This window comes from Taudactylus pleione, unplaced genomic scaffold, assembly GCF_031769625.1.
Source record: "Taudactylus pleione unplaced genomic scaffold, aTauple2 ptg000016l, whole genome shotgun sequence".
NCBI classification, from domain to species: Eukaryota; Metazoa; Chordata; class Amphibia; order Anura; family Myobatrachidae; genus Taudactylus; species Taudactylus pleione.
In genome coordinates, this window is record NW_028284418.1 from 15688700 (window position 1) to 15705902 (window position 17203).

The 17203-nt window shown below is 33.1% G+C and overlaps 5 non-coding genes across 5 annotated transcripts; all 5 read right to left on the bottom strand.

Annotated features, from left to right (window-relative positions):
• Positions 1-4234: 4234 nt before the first annotated feature.
• On the bottom strand, positions 4235-4316 carry TRNAL-AAG (transfer RNA leucine (anticodon AAG)). Its single transcript has one exon. It is a non-coding gene; the product is annotated as a tRNA-Leu (tRNA).
• A 1340-nt stretch (positions 4317-5656) lies between these two features.
• On the bottom strand, positions 5657-5738 carry TRNAL-AAG (transfer RNA leucine (anticodon AAG)). The gene has a single exon. It is a non-coding gene; the product is annotated as a tRNA-Leu (tRNA).
• A 5612-nt stretch (positions 5739-11350) lies between these two features.
• On the bottom strand, positions 11351-11432 carry TRNAL-AAG (transfer RNA leucine (anticodon AAG)). The gene has a single exon. It is a non-coding gene; the product is annotated as a tRNA-Leu (tRNA).
• Positions 11433-14194: 2762 nt separating this feature from the next.
• TRNAL-AAG (transfer RNA leucine (anticodon AAG)) lies at positions 14195-14276 on the bottom strand. Its single transcript has one exon. It is a non-coding gene; the product is annotated as a tRNA-Leu (tRNA).
• A 1341-nt stretch (positions 14277-15617) lies between these two features.
• Positions 15618-15699, bottom strand: TRNAL-AAG (transfer RNA leucine (anticodon AAG)). The gene has a single exon. It is a non-coding gene; the product is annotated as a tRNA-Leu (tRNA).
• Between the last annotated feature and the right edge of the window lie 1504 nt (positions 15700-17203).

The window sequence follows — 17203 nt, forward strand, 5'->3', positions numbered from 1 at the left end:
GAGACTGGAGCCTTAATGCAGCGCCTTACACCCCTCGGCCATGCTACCACATGTGCTTATCGTTAGGATAGCTCACAGATCTAGAACATCAAAATTAAAGGTTTTTTTGTTTTAAAGTATTAATTGAAAAGATGTCAGCAAAGGTTAAAAGAAAGTTCATTATTAAACATAAAATCGATGAGAAATTCATATTTTTTTTAATTGCATTTTGTTTATTTTCATTGAAATAACAAAAGAAATTGAGATGCATGAAGTAGTAAAATATTAGTTCTGATAGGGCACATAATTAATTCATGCAAAATTAAAATTTGAATATCTTTACTGTTAGCAGATATCATTATTTTAAAGGTTTGAGAAGACTGTTGCAACTATGATGAACGGTTTAGAACTCGGTGACTAATGCAGGATACTATCACCATCCTTTTTCAGTTGGTTAATATCTGATCAATCATGAATTGATGATAAATTGTTTTGAACTACTGCATGTGACAGCTTAAGGTGTGCTTCCACCAACCAAATGTAGCTTCTTTTATACCTTATCTACTTTAGGAAACCACTTTGATATAAGTCACTGGATCTTCTCCTTTTCAGTTGGTTAATATCTGATCAATCATCAGTTGATGATAAATTGTTTTAAACTACTGCATGTGACAGCTTAAGGTGTGCTTCCACCAACCAAATTTAGCTTCTTTTATACCTTATCTACTTTAGGAAACCACTTTGATATATATCACTGGATCTTCTCCTTGGAGAATAAATATGGCAGCAGTGGGATTTGATTCCAACGGCTTGAATAGCTCTGTCATCCTACAACCTGCTGTACACTTTAAAATATTTTAGCTCTCATATCTGGAATGTCATTCAAAACTTTACCCAAAGTCAGGAAAAGCTGAGATAAAATGCAAAAGAAGCCAGGTACATTTAACAAGTAATGATTATATTTGACTTCAAATTTCCTTCATTTAGCGCAACTGATGTATCCAAACAACTTTGAAGTATTATTCAAATGCCTAAAATAGACAGCTGTGAGATTAAAATCCAGAGTGATAGAAAAGTTAGAGATATCGGAATATAAATCCATCAATTTATACCAATGAGTCACGTTGCCAACATTTCCATCTCTAATTGTATGATAAGACAACTCAGTAATTAAATATTAGTTATGATATTACTTCTAATTACTTCATGCCAACTTAATTTTGGCTCATCTTGACTGTTAGCAGATAACATTTTTAAAACATTTGGGAAGTCTCTTGTAACAATGATGAACTGTTGAGTAGCTAGAGGAATCTTTCACCAACCAATTTCAGCTGGGTAATATCCTATCTAATGGAAAAAAAAAATCACATTGACATCAATAACTGGCCTACTCTTTGTATAATAAATATGGCAGCAGTGGGATTTGAACCCACGCCTCCGAAGAAACTGGAGCCTTAATTCAGCGCCTTAGACCGCTTGGCCATGCTACCACATGTGCATATCATTTGGATAGCTCACAGATCTAGAACATCACAATTAAAGGGTTTTTTGTTTTAAAGTAGTAATTGAAAAGATGTCAGCAAAGGTTAAATGAAAGTTCATTATTAAACATAAAATCGATGAGAAATTCATATTTTTTATTGAATTGCATTTTGTTTATTTTCATTGAAATAACAAAAGAAATTGAGATGCATGAAGTAGTAAAATATTAGTTCTGATAGGGCACATAATTAATTCATGCAAAATTAAAATTTGAATATCTTTACTGTTAGCAGATATCATTATTTTAAAGGTTTGAGAAGACTGTTGCAACTATGATGAACGGTTTAGAACTCGGTGACTAATGCAGGATACTATCACCATCCTTTTTCAGTTGGTTAATATCTGATCAATCATGAATTGATGATAAATTGTTTTGAACTACTGCATGTGACAGCTTAAGGTGTGCTTCCACCAACCAAATGTAGCTTCTTTTATACCTTATCTACTTTAGGAAACCACTTTGATATAAGTCACTGGATCTTCTCCTTTTCAGTTGGTTAATATCTGATCAATCATCAGTTGATGATAAATTGTTTTAAACTACTGCATGTGACAGCTTAAGGTGTGCTTCCACCAACCAAATTTAGCTTCTTTTATACCTTATCTACTTTAGGAAACCACTTTGATATATATCACTGGATCTTCTCCTTGGAGAATAAATATGGCAGCAGTGGGATTTGATTCCAACGGCTTGAATAGCTCTGTCATCCTACAACCTGCTGTACACTTTAAAATATTTTAGCTCTCATATTTGGAATGTCATTCAAAACTTTACCCAAAGTCAGGAAAAGCTGAGATAAAATGCAAAAGAAGCCAGGTACATTTAACAAGTAATGATTATATTTGACTTCAAATTTCCTTCATTTAGCGCAACTGATGTATCCAAACAACTTTGAAGTATTATTCAAATGCCTAAAATAGACAGCTGTGAGATTAAAATCCAGAGTGATAGAAAAGTTAGAGAAATCGGAATATAAATCCATCAATTTATACCAATGAGTCACGTTGCCAACATTTCCATCTCTAATTGTATGATAAGACAACTCAGTAATTAAATATTAGTTATGATATTACTTCTAATTACTTCATGCCAACTTAATTTTGGCTCATCTTGACTGTTAGCAGATAACATTTTTAAAACATTTGGGAAGTCTCTTGTAACAATGATGAACTGTTGAGTAGCTAGAGGAATCTTTCACCAACAAATTTCAGCTGGGTAATATCCTATCTAATGGAAAAAAAAAATCACATTGACATCAATAACTGGCCTACTCTTTGTATAATAAATATGGCAGCAGTGGGATTTTAACCCACGCCTCCGAAGAGACTGGAGCCTTAATCCAGCGCCTTAGACCTCTTGGCCATGCTACCACATGTGCATATCATTTGGATAGCTCACAGATCTAGAACATCAAAATTAAAGGGTTTTTTGTTTTAAAGTATTAATTGAAAAGATGTCAGCAAAGGTTAAAAGAAAGTTCATTATTAAACATAAAATCGATGAGAAATTCATATTTTTTATTGAATTGCATTTTGTTTATTTTCATTGAAATAATAAAAAGAAATTGAGATGCATGAAGTAGTAAAATATTAGTTCTGATAGGGCACATAATTACTTCATGCAAAAGTAAAATTTGAATATCTTTACTGTTAGCAGATATCATTATTTTAAAGGTTTGAGAAGACTGTTGCAACTATGATGAACGGTTTAGAACTCGGTGACTAATGCAGGATACTATCACCATCCTTTTTCAGTTGGTTAATATCTGATCAATCATGAATTGATGATAAATTGTTTTGAACTACTGCATGTGACAGCTTAAGGTGTGCTTCCACCAACCAAATGTAGCTTCTTTCATACCTTATATACTTTAGGAAACCACTTTGATATAAGTCACTGGATCTTCTCCTTTTCAGTTGGTTAATATCTGATCAATCATCAGTTGATGATAAATTGTTTTAAACTACTGCATGTGACAGCTTAAGGTGTGCTTCCACCAACCAAATTTAGCTTCTTTTATAACTTATCTACTTTAGGAAACCACTTTGGTATATATCACTGGATCTTCTCCTTGGAGAATAAATATGGCAGCAGTGGGATTTGATTCCAGTGGCTTGAATAGCTCTGTCATCCTACAACCTGCTGTACACTTTAAAATATTTTAGCTCTCATATCTGGAATGTCATTCAAAACTTTACCCAAAGTCAGGAAAAGCTGAGACAAAATGCAAAAGAAGCCAGGTACATTTAACAAGTAATGATTATATTTGACTTCAAATTTCCTTCATTTAGCGCAACTGATGTATCCAAACAACTTTGAAGTATTATTCAAATGCCTAAAATAGACAGCTGTGAGATTAAAATCCAGAGTGATAGAAAAGTTAGAGAAATCGGAATATAAATCCATCAATTTATACCAATGAGTCACGTTGCCAACATTTCCATCTCTAATTGTATGATAAGACAACTCAGTAATTAAATATTAGTGATGATATTACTTCTAGTTACTTCATGCCAACTTAATTTTGGCTCATCTTGACTGTTAGCAGATAACATTTTTAAAACATTTGGGAAGTCTCTTGTAACAATGATGAACTGTTGAGTAGCTAGAGGAATCTTCCACCAACAAATTTCAGCTGGGTAATATCCTTTCTAATGGAAAAAAAGAATCAGTTTGACATCAATAACTGGCCTACTCTTTGTATAATAAATATGGCAGCAGAGGGATTTGAACCCACGCCTCCGAAGAGACTGGAGCCTTAATCCAGCGCCTTACACCCCTCGGCCATGCTACCACATGTGCTTATCGTTAGGATAGCTCACAGATCTAGAACATCAAAATTAAAGGTTTTTTTGTTTTAAAGTATTAATTGAAAAGATGTCAGCAAAGGTTAAAAGAAAGTTCATTATTAAACATAAAATCGATGAGAAATTCATATTTTTTTTGAATTGCATTTTGTTTATTTTCATTGAAATAACAAAAGAAATTGAGATGCATGAAGTAGTAAAATATTAGTTCTGATAGGGCACATAATTAATTCATGCAAAATTAAAATTTGAATATCTTTACTGTTAGCAGATATCATTATTTTAAAGGTTTGAGAAGACTGTTGCAACTATGATGAACAGTTTAGAACTCGGTGACTAATGCAGGATACTATCACCATCCTTATTCAGTTGGTTAATATCTGATCAATCATGAATTGATGATAAATTGTTTTGAACTACTGCATGTGACAGCTTAAGGTGTGCTTCCACCAACCAAATGTAGCTTCTTTTATACCTTATCTACTTTAGGAAACCACTTTGATGTAAGTCACTGGATCTTCTCCTTTTCAGTTGGTTAATATCTGATCAATCATCAGTTGATGATAAATTGTTTTAAACTACTGCATGTGACAGCTTAAGGTGTGCTTCCACCAACCAAATTTAGCTTCTTTTATACCTTATCTACTTTAGGAAACCACTTTGATATATATCACTGGATCTTCTCCTTGGAGAATAAATATGGCAGCAGTGGGATTTGATTCCAACGGCTTGAATAGCTCTGTCATCCTACAACCTGCTGTACACTTTAAAATATTTTAGCTCTCATATCTGGAATGTCATTCAAAACTTTACCCAAAGTCAGGAAAAGCTGAGATAAAATGCAAAAGAAGCCAGGTACATTTAACAAGTAATGATTATATTTGACTTCAAATTTCCTTCATTTAGCGCAACTGATGTATCCAAACAACTTTGAAGTACTATTCAAATGCCTAAAATAGACATCTGTGAGATTAAAATCCAGAGTGATAGAAAAGTTAGAGAAATCGGAATATAAATCCATCAATTTATACCAATGAGTCACGTTGCCAACATTTCCATCTCTAATTGTATGATAAGACAACTCAGTAATTAAATATTAGTTATGATATTACTTCTAATTACTTCATGCCAACTTAATTTTGGCTCATCTTGACTGTTAGCAGATAACATTTTTAAAACATTTGGGAAGTCTCTTGTAACAATGACGAACTGTTGAGTAGCTAGAGGAATCTTTCACCAACAAATTTCAGCTGGGTAATATCCTATCTAATGGAAAAAAAAAATCACATTGACATCAATAACTGGCCTACTCTTTGTATAATAAATATGGCAGCAGTGGGATTTTAACCCACGCCTCCGAAGAGACTGGAGCCTTAATCCAGCGCCTTAGACCGCTTGGCCATGCTACCACATGTGCATATCATTTGGATAGCTCACAGATCTAGAACATCAAAATTAAAGGGTTTTTTGTTTTAAAGTATTAATTGAAAAGATGTCAGCAAAGGTTAAAAGAAAGTTCATTATTAAACATAAAATCGATGAGAAATTCATATTTTTTATTGAATTGCATTTTGTTTATTTTCATTGAAATAATAAAAAGAAATTGAGATGCATGAAGTAGTAAAATATTAGTTCTGATAGGGCACATAATTACTTCATGCAAAAGTAAAATTTGAATATCTTTACTGTTAGCAGATATCATTATTTTAAAGGTTTGAGAAGACTGTTGCAACTATGATGAACGGTTTAGAACTCGGTGACTAATGCAGGATACTATCACCATCCTTTTTCAGTTGGTTAATATCTGATCAATCATGAATTGATGATAAATTGTTTTGAACTACTGCATGTGACAGCTTAAGGTGTGCTTCCACCAACCAAATGTAGCTTCTTTCATACCTTATATACTTTAGGAAACCACTTTGATATAAGTCACTGGATCTTCTCCTTTTCAGTTGGTTAATATCTGATCAATCATCAGTTGATGATAAATTGTTTTAAACTACTGCATGTGACAGCTTAAGGTGTGCTTCCACCAACCAAATTTAGCTTCTTTTATACCTTATCTACTTTAGGAAACCACTTTGGTATATATCACTGGATCTTCTCCTTGGAGAATAAATATGGCAGCAGTGGGATTTGATTCCAGTGGCTTGAATAGCTCTGTCATCCTACAACCTGCTGTACACTTTAAAATATTTTAGCTCTCATATCTGGAATGTCATTCAAAACTTTACCCAAAGTCAGGAAAAGCTGAGACAAAATGCAAAAGAAGCCAGGTACATTTAACAAGTAATGATTATATTTGACTTCAAATTTCCTTCATTTAGCGCAACTGATGTATCCAAACAACTTTGAAGTATTATTCAAATGCCTAAAATAGACAGCTGTGAGATTAAAATCCAGAGTGATAGAAAAGTTAGAGAAATCGGAATATAAATCCATCAATTTATACCAATGAGTCACGTTGCCAACATTTCCATCTCTAATTGTATGATAAGACAACTCAGTAATTAAATATTAGTGATGATATTACTTCTAGTTACTTCATGCCAACTTAATTTTGGCTCATCTTGACTGTTAGCAGATAACATTTTTAAAACATTTGGGAAGTCTCTTGTAACAATGATGAACTGTTGAGTAGCTAGAGGAATCTTCCACCAACAAATTTCAGCTGGGTAATATCCTTTCTAATGGAAAAAAAGAATCAGTTTGACATCAATAACTGGCCTACTCTTTGTATAATAAATATGGCAGCAGAGGGATTTGAACCCACGCCTCCGAAGAGACTGGAGCCTTAATGCAGCGCCTTACACCCCTCGGCCATGCTACCACATGTGCTTATCGTTAGGATAGCTCACAGATCTAGAACATCAAAATTAAAGGTTTTTTTGTTTTAAAGTATTAATTGAAAAGATGTCAGCAAAGGTTAAAAGAAAGTTCATTATTAAACATAAAATCGATGAGAAATTCATATTTTTTTTTAATTGCATTTTGTTTATTTTCATTGAAATAACAAAAGAAATTGAGATGCATGAAGTAGTAAAATATTAGTTCTGATAGGGCACATAATTACTTCATGCAAAAGTAAAATTTGAATATCTTTACTGTTAGCAGATATCATTATTTTAAAGGTTTGAGAAGACTGTTGCAACTATGATGAACGGTTTAGAACTCGGTGACTAATGCAGGATACTATCACCATCCTTTTTCAGTTGGTTAATATCTGATCAATCATGAATTGATGATAAATTGTTTTGAACTACTGCATGTGACAGCTTAAGGTGTGCTTCCACCAACCAAATGTAGCTTCTTTTATACCTTATCTACTTTAGGAAACCACTTTGATATAAGTCACTGGATCTTCTCCTTTTCAGTTGGTTAATATCTGATCAATCATCAGTTGATGATAAATTGTTTTAAACTACTGCATGTGACAGCTTAAGGTGTGCTTCCACCAACCAAATTTAGCTTCTTTTATACCTTATCTACTTTAGGAAACCACTTTGATATATATCACTGGATCTTCTCCTTGGAGAATAAATATGGCAGCAGTGGGATTTGATTCCAACGGCTTGAATAGCTCTGTCATCCTACAACCTGCTGTACACTTTAAAATATTTTAGCTCTCATATCTGGAATGTCATTCAAAACTTTACCCAAAGTCAGGAAAAGCTGAGATAAAATGCAAAAGAAGCCAGGTACATTTAACAAGTAATGATTATATTTGACTTCAAATTTCCTTCATTTAGCGCAACTGATGTATCCAAACAACTTTGAAGTATTATTCAAATGCCTAAAATAGACAGCTGTGAGATTAAAATCCAGAGTGATAGAAAAGTTAGAGAAATCGGAATATAAATCCATCAATTTATACCAATGAGTCACGTTGCCAACATTTCCATCTCTAATTGTATGATAAGACAACTCAGTAATTAAATATTAGTTATGATATTACTTCTAATTACTTCATGCCAACTTAATTTTGGCTCATCTTGACTGTTAGCAGATAACATTTTTAAAACATTTGGGAAGTCTCTTGTAACAATGATGAACTGTTGAGTAGCTAGAGGAATCTTTCACCAACCAATTTCAGCTGGGTAATATCCTATCTAATGGAAAAAAAAAAATCACATTGACATCAATAACTGGCCTACTCTTTGTATAATAAATATGGCAGCAGTGGGATTTGAACCCACGCCTCCGAAGAAACTGGAGCCTTAATTCAGCGCCTTAGACCGCTTGGCCATGCTACCACATGTGCATATCATTTGGATAAATCACAGATCTAGAACATCACAATTAAAGGGTTTTTTGTTTTAAAGTAGTAATTGAAAAGATGTCAGCAAAGGTTAAATGAAAGTTCATTATTAAACATAAAATCGATGAGAAATTCATATTTTTTATTGAATTGCATTTTGTTTATTTTCATTGAAATAACAAAAGAAATTGAGATGCATGAAGTAGTAAAATATTAGTTCTGATAGGGCACATAATTAATTCATGCAAAATTAAAATTTGAATATCTTTACTGTTAGCAGATATCATTATTTTAAAGGTTTGAGAAGACTGTTGCAACTATGATGAACGGTTTAGAACTCGGTGACTAATGCAGGATACTATCACCATCCTTTTTCAGTTGGTTAATATCTGATCAATCATGAATTGATGATAAATTGTTTTGAACTACTGCATGTGACAGCTTAAGGTGTGCTTCCACCAACCAAATGTAGCTTCTTTTATACCTTATCTACTTTAGGAAACCACTTTGATATAAGTCACTGGATCTTCTCCTTTTCAGTTGGTTAATATCTGATCAATCATCAGTTGATGATAAATTGTTTTAAACTACTGCATGTGACAGCTTAAGGTGTGCTTCCACCAACCAAATTTAGCTTCTTTTATACCTTATCTACTTTAGGAAACCACTTTGATATATATCACTGGATCTTCTCCTTGGAGAATAAATATGGCAGCAGTGGGATTTGATTCCAACGGCTTGAATAGCTCTGTCATCCTACAACCTGCTGTACACTTTAAAATATTTTAGCTCTCATATCTGGAATGTCATTCAAAACTTTACCCAAAGTCAGGAAAAGCTGAGATAAAATGCAAAAGAAGCCAGGTACATTTAACAAGTAATGATTATATTTGACTTCAAATTTCCTTCATTTAGCGCAACTGATGTATCCAAACAACTTTGAAGTATTATTCAAATGCCTAAAATAGACAGCTGTGAGATTAAAATCCAGAGTGATAGAAAAGTTAGAGAAATCGGAATATAAATCCATCAATTTATACCAATGAGTCACGTTGCCAACATTTCCATCTCTAATTGTATGATAAGACAACTCAGTAATTAAATATTAGTTATGATATTACTTCTAATTACTTCATGCCAACTTAATTTTGGCTCATCTTGACTGTTAGCAGATAACATTTTTAAAACATTTGGGAAGTCTCTTGTAACAATGATGAACTGTTGAGTAGCTAGAGGAATCTTTCACCAACAAATTTCAGCTGGGTAATATCCTATCTAATGGAAAAAAAAAATCACATTGACATCAATAACTGGCCTACTCTTTGTATAATAAATATGGCAGCAGTGGGATTTTAACACACGCCTCCGAAGAGACTGGAGCCTTAATCCAGCGCCTTAGACCGCTTGGCCATGCTACCACATGTGCATATCATTTGGATAGCTCACAGATCTAGAACATCAAAATTAAAGGGTTTTTTGTTTTAAAGTATTAATTGAAAAGATGTCAGCAAAGGTTAAAAGAAAGTTCATTATTAAACATAAAATCGATGAGAAATTCATATTTTTTATTGAATTGCATTTTGTTTATTTTCATTGAAATAATAAAAAGAAATTGAGATGCATGAAGTAGTAAAATATTAGTTCTGATAGGGCACATAATTACTTCATGCAAAAGTAAAATTTGAATATCTTTACTGTTAGCAGATATCATTATTTTAAAGGTTTGAGAAGACTGTTGCAACTATGATGAACGGTTTAGAACTCGGTGACTAATGCAGGATACTATCACCATCCTTTTTCAGTTGGTTAATATCTGATCAATCATGAATTGATGATAAATTGTTTTGAACTACTGCATGTGACAGCTTAAGGTGTGCTTCCACCAACCAAATGTAGCTTCTTTCATACCTTATATACTTTAGGAAACCACTTTGATATAAGTCACTGGATCTTCTCCTTTTCAGTTGGTTAATATCTGATCAATCATCAGTTGATGATAAATTGTTTTAAACTACTGCATGTGACAGCTTAAGGTGTGCTTCCACCAACCAAATTTAGCTTCTTTTATACCTTATCTACTTTAGGAAACCACTTTGGTATATATCACTGGATCTTCTCCTTGGAGAATAAATATGGCAGCAGTGGGATTTGATTCCAGTGGCTTGAATAGCTCTGTCATCCTACAACCTGCTGTACACTTTAAAATATTTTAGCTCTCATATCTGGAATGTCATTCAAAACTTTACCCAAAGTCAGGAAAAGCTGAGACAAAATGCAAAAGAAGCCAGGTACATTTAACAAGTAATGATTATATTTGACTTCAAATTTCCTTCATTTAGCGCAACTGATGTATCCAAACAACTTTGAAGTATTATTCAAATGCCTAAAATAGACAGCTGTGAGATTAAAATCCAGAGTGATAGAAAAGTTAGAGAAATCGGAATATAAATCCATCAATTTATACCAATGAGTCACGTTGCCAACATTTCCATCTCTAATTGTATGATAAGACAACTCAGTAATTTAATATTAGTGATGATATTACTTCTAGTTACTTCATGCCAACTTAATTTTGGCTCATCTTGACTGTTAGCAGATAACATTTATAAAACATTTGGGAAGTCTCTTGTAACAATGATGAACTGTTGAGTAGCTAGAGGAATCTTCCACCAACAAATTTCAGCTGGGTAATATCCTTTCTAATGGAAAAAAAGAATCAGTTTGACATCAATAACTGGCCTACTCTTTGTATAATAAATATGGCAGCAGAGGGATTTGAACCCACGCCTCCGAAGAGACTGGAGCCTTAATCCAGCGCCTTACACCCCTCGGCCATGCTACCACATGTGCTTATCGTTAGGATAGCTCACAGATCTAGAACATCAAAATTAAAGGTTTTTTTGTTTTAAAGTATTAATTGAAAAGATGTCAGCAAAGGTTAAAAGAAAGTTCATTATTAAACATAAAATCGATGAGAAATTCATATTTTTTTTGAATTGCATTTTGTTTATTTTCATTGAAATAACAAAAGAAATTGAGATGCATGAAGTAGTAAAATATTAGTTCTGATAGGGCACATAATTAATTCATGCAAAATTAAAATTTGAATATCTTTACTGTTAGCAGATATCATTATTTTAAAGGTTTGAGAAGACTGTTGCAACTATGATGAACGGTTTAGAACTCGGTGACTAATGCAGGATACTATCACCATCCTTTTTCAGTTGGTTAATATCTGATCAATCATGAATTGATGATAAATTGTTTTGAACTACTGCATGTGACAGCTTAAGGTGTGCTTCCACCAACCAAATGTAGCTTCTTTTATACCTTATCTACTTTAGGAAACCACTTTGATATAAGTCACTGGATCTTCTCCTTTTCAGTTGGTTAATATCTGATCAATCATCAGTTGATGATAAATTGTTTTAAACTACTGCATGTGACAGCTTAAGGTCTGCTTCCACCAACCAAATTTAGCTTCTTTTATACCTTATCTACTTTAGGAAACCACTTTGATATATATCACTGGATCTTCTCTTTGGAGAATAAATATGGCAGCAGTGGGATTTGATTCCAATGGCTTGAATAGCTCTGTCATCCTACAACCTGCTGTACACTTTAAAATATTTTAGCTCTCATATCTGGAATGTCATTCAAAACTTTACCCAAAGTCAGGAAAAGCTGAGATAAAATGCAAAAGAAGCCAGGTACATTTAACAAGTAATGATTATATTTGACTTCAAATTTCCTTCATTTAGCTCAACTGATGTATCCAAACAACTTTGAAGTATTATTCAAATGCCTAAAATAGACAGCTGTGAGATTAAAATCCAGAGTGATAGAAAAGTTAGAGAAATCGGAATATAAATCCATCAATTTATACCAATGAGTCACGTTGCCAACATTTCCATCTCTAATTGTATGATAAGACAACTCAGTAATTAAATATTAGTTATGATATTACTTCTAATTACTTCATGCCAACTTAATTTTGGCTCATCTTGACTGTTAGCAGATAACATTTTTAAAACATTTGGGAAGTCTCTTGTATCAATGATGAACTGTTGAGTAGCTAGAGGAATCTTTCACCAACAAATTTCAGCTGGGTAATATCCTATCTAATGGAAAAAAAAAATCACATTGACATCAATAACTGGCTTACTCTTTGTATAATAAATATGGCAGCAGTGGGATTTGAACCCATGCCTCCGAAGAGACTGGAGCCTTAATCCAGCGCCTTAGACCGCTTGGCCATGCTACAACATGTGCATATCATTTGGATAGCTCACAGATCTAGAACATCAAAATGAAAGGGTTTTTTGTTTTAAAGTATTAATTGAAATGATGTCAGCAAAGGTTAAAAGAAAGTTCATTATTAAACATAAAATCGATGAGAAATTCATATTTTTTTTTAATTGCATTTTGTTTATTTTCATTGAAATAACAAAAGAAATTGAGATGCATGAAGTAGTAAAATATTAGTTCTGATAGGGCACATAATTAATTCATGCAAAATTAAAATTTGAATATCTTTACTGTTAGCAGATATCATTATTTTAAAGGTTTGAGAAGACTGTTGCAACTATGATGAACGGTTTAGAACTCGGTGACTAATGCAGGATACTATCACCATCCTTTTTCAGTTGGTTAATATCTGATCAATCATGAATTGATGATAAATTGTTTTGAACTACTGCATGTGACAGCTTAAGGTGTGCTTCCACCAACCAAATGTAGCTTCTTTTATACCTTATCTACTTTAGGAAACCACTTTGATATAAGTCACTGGATCTTCTCCTTTTCAGTTGGTTAATATCTGATCAATCATCAGTTGATGATAAATTGTTTTAAACTACTGCATGTGACAGCTTAAGGTGTGCTTCCACCAACCAAATTTAGCTTCTTTTATACCTTATCTACTTTAGGAAACCACTTTGATATATATCACTGGATCTTCTCCTTGGAGAATAAATATGGCAGCAGTGGGATTTGATTCCAACGGCTTGAATAGCTCTGTCATCCTACAACCTGCTGTACACTTTAAAATATTTTAGCTCTCATATCTGGAATGTCATTCAAAACTTTACCCAAAGTCAGGAAAAGCTGAGATAAAATGCAAAAGAAGCCAGGTACATTTAACAAGTAATGATTATATTTGACTTCAAATTTCCTTCATTTAGCGCAACTGATGTATCCAAACAACTTTGAAGTATTATTCAAATGCCTAAAATAGACAGCTGTGAGATTAAAATCCAGAGTGATAGAAAAGTTAGAGAAATCGGAATATAAATCCATCAATTTATACCAATGAGTCACGTTGCCAACATTTCCATCTCTAATTGTATGATAAGACAACTCAGTAATTAAATATTAGTTATGATATTACTTCTAATTACTTCATGCCAACTTAATTTTGGCTCATCTTGACTGTTAGCAGATAACATTTTTAAAACATTTGGGAAGTCTCTTGTAACAATGATGAACTGTTGAGTAGCTAGAGGAATCTTTCACCAACAAATTTCAGCTGGGTAATATCCTATCTAATGGAAAAAAAAAATCACATTGACAGCAATAACTGGCCTACTCTTTGTATAAAAAATATGGCAGCAGTGGGATTTGAACCCACGCCTCCGAAGAGACTGGAGTCTTAATTCAGCGCCTTAGACCGCTTGGCCATGCTACCACATGTGCATATCATTTGGATAGCTCACAGATCTAGAACATCACAATTAAAGGGTTTTTTGTTTTAAAGTAGTAATTGAAAAGATGTCAGCAAAGGTTAAATGAAAGTTCATTATTAAACATAAAATCGATGAGAAATTCATATTTTTTATTGAATTGCATTTTGTTTATTTTCATTGAAATAACAAAAGAAATTGAGATGCATGAAGTAGTAAAATATTAGTTCTGATAGGGCACATAATTAATTCATGCAAAATTAAAATTTGAATATCTTTACTGTTAGCAGATATCATTATTTTAAAGGTTTGAGAAGACTGTTGCAACTATGATGAACGGTTTAGAACTCGGTGACTAATGCAGGATACTATCACCATCCTTTTTCAGTTGGTTAATATCTGATCAATCATGAATTGATGATAAATTGTTTTGAACTACTGCATGTGACAGCTTAAGGTGTGCTTCCACCAACCAAATGTAGCTTCTTTTATACCTTATCTACTTTAGGAAACCACTTTGATGTAAGTCACTGGATCTTCTCCTTTTCAGTTGGTTAATATCTGATCAATCATCAGTTGATGATAAATTGTTTTAAACTACTGCATGTGACAGCTTAAGGTGTGCTTCCACCAACCAAATTTAGCTTCTTTTATACCTTATCTACTTTAGGAAACCACTTTGATATATATCACTGGATCTTCTCCTTGGAGAATAAATATGGCAGCAGTGGGATTTGATTCCAACGGCTTGAATAGCTCTGTCATCCTACAACCTGCTGTACACTTTAAAATATTTTAGCTCTCATATCTGGAATGTCATTCAAAACTTTACCCAAAGTCAGGAAAAGCTGAGATAAAATGCAAAAGAAGCCAGGTACATTTAACAAGTAATGATTATATTTGACTTCAAATTTCCTTCATTTAGCGCAACTGATGTATCCAAACAACTTTGAAGTATTATTCAAATGCCTAAAATAGACAGCTGTGAGATTAAATTCCAGAGTGATAGAAAAGTTAGAGAAATCGGAATATAAATCCATCAATTTATACCAATGAGTCACGCTGCCAACATTTCCATCTCTAATTGTATGATAAGACAACTCAGTAATTAAATATTAGTTATGATATTACTTCTAATTACTTCATGCCAACTTAATTTTGGCTCATCTTGACTGTTAGCAGATAACATTTTTAAAACATTTGGGAAGTCTCTTGTAACAATGATGAACTGTTGAGTAGCTAGAGGAATCTTTCACCAACAAATTTCAGCTGGGTAATATCCTATCTAATGGAAAAAAAAAATCACATTGACATCAATAACTGGCCTACTCTTTGTATAATAAATATGGCAGCAGTGGGATTTTAACCCACGCCTCCGAAGAGACTGGAGCCTTAATCCAGCGCCTTAGACCGCTTGGCCATGCTACCACATGTGCATATCATTTGGATAGCTCACAGATCTAGAACATCAAAATTAAAGGGTTTTTTGTTTTAAAGTATTAATTGAAAAGATGTCAGCAAAGGTTAAAAGAAAGTTCATTATTAAACATAAAATCGATGAGAAATTCATATTTTTTATTGAATTGCATTTTGTTTATTTTCATTGAAATAATAAAAAGAAATTGAGATGCATGAAGTAGTAAAATATTAGTTCTGATAGGGCACATAATTACTTCATGCAAAAGTAAAATTTGAATATCTTTACGGTTAGCAGATATCATTATTTTAAAGGTTTGAGAAGACTGTTGCAACTATGATGAACGGTTTAGAACTCGGTGACTAATGCAGGATACTATCACCATCCTTTTTCAGTTGGTTAATATCTGATCAATCATGAATTGATGATAAATTGTTTTGAACTACTGCATGTGACAGCTTAAGGTGTGCTTCCACCAACCAAATGTAGCTTCTTTCATACCTTATATACTTTAGGAAACCACTTTGATATAAGTCACTGGATCTTCTCCTTTTCAGTTGGTTAATATCTGATCAATCATCAGTTGATGATAAATTGTTTTAAACTACTGCATGTGACAGCTTAAGGTGTGCTTCCACCAACCAAATTTAGCTTCTTTTATACCTTATCTACTTTAGGAAACCACTTTGGTATATATCACTGGATCTTCTCCTTGGAGAATAAATATGGCAGCAGTGGGATTTGATTCCAGTGGCTTGAATAGCTCTGTCATCCTACAACCTGCTGTACACTTTAAAATATTTTAGCTCTCATATCTGGAATGTCATTCAAAACTTTACCCAAAGTCAGGAAAAGCTGAGACAAAATGCAAAAGAAGCCAGGTACATTTAACAAGTAATGATTATATTTGACTTCAAATTTCCTTCATTTAGCGCAACTGATGTATCCAAACAACTTTGAAGTATTATTCAAATGCCTAAAATAGACAGCTGTGAGATTAAAATCCAGAGTGATAGAAAAGTTAGAGAAATCGGAATATAAATCCATCAATTTATACCAATGAGTCACGTTGCCAACATTTCCATCTCTAATTGTATGATAAGACAACTCAGTAATTAAATATTAGTGATGATATTACTTCTAGTTACTTCATGCCAACTTAATTTTGGCTCATCTTGACTGTTAGCAGATAACATTTTTAAAACATTTGGGAAGTCTCTTGTAACAATGATGAACTGTTGAGTAGCTAGAGGAATCTTCCACCAACAAATTTCAGCTGGGTAATATCCTTTCTAATGGAAAAAAAGAATCAGTTTGACATCAATAACTGGCCTACTCTTTGTATAATAAATATGGCAGCAGAGGGATTTGAACCCACGCCTCCGAAGAGACTGGAGCCTTAATTCAGCGCCTTACACCCCTCGGCCATGCTACCACATGTGCTTATCGTTAGGATAGCTCACAGATCTAGAACATCAAAAGTAAAGGTTTTTTTGTTTTAAAGTATTAATTGAA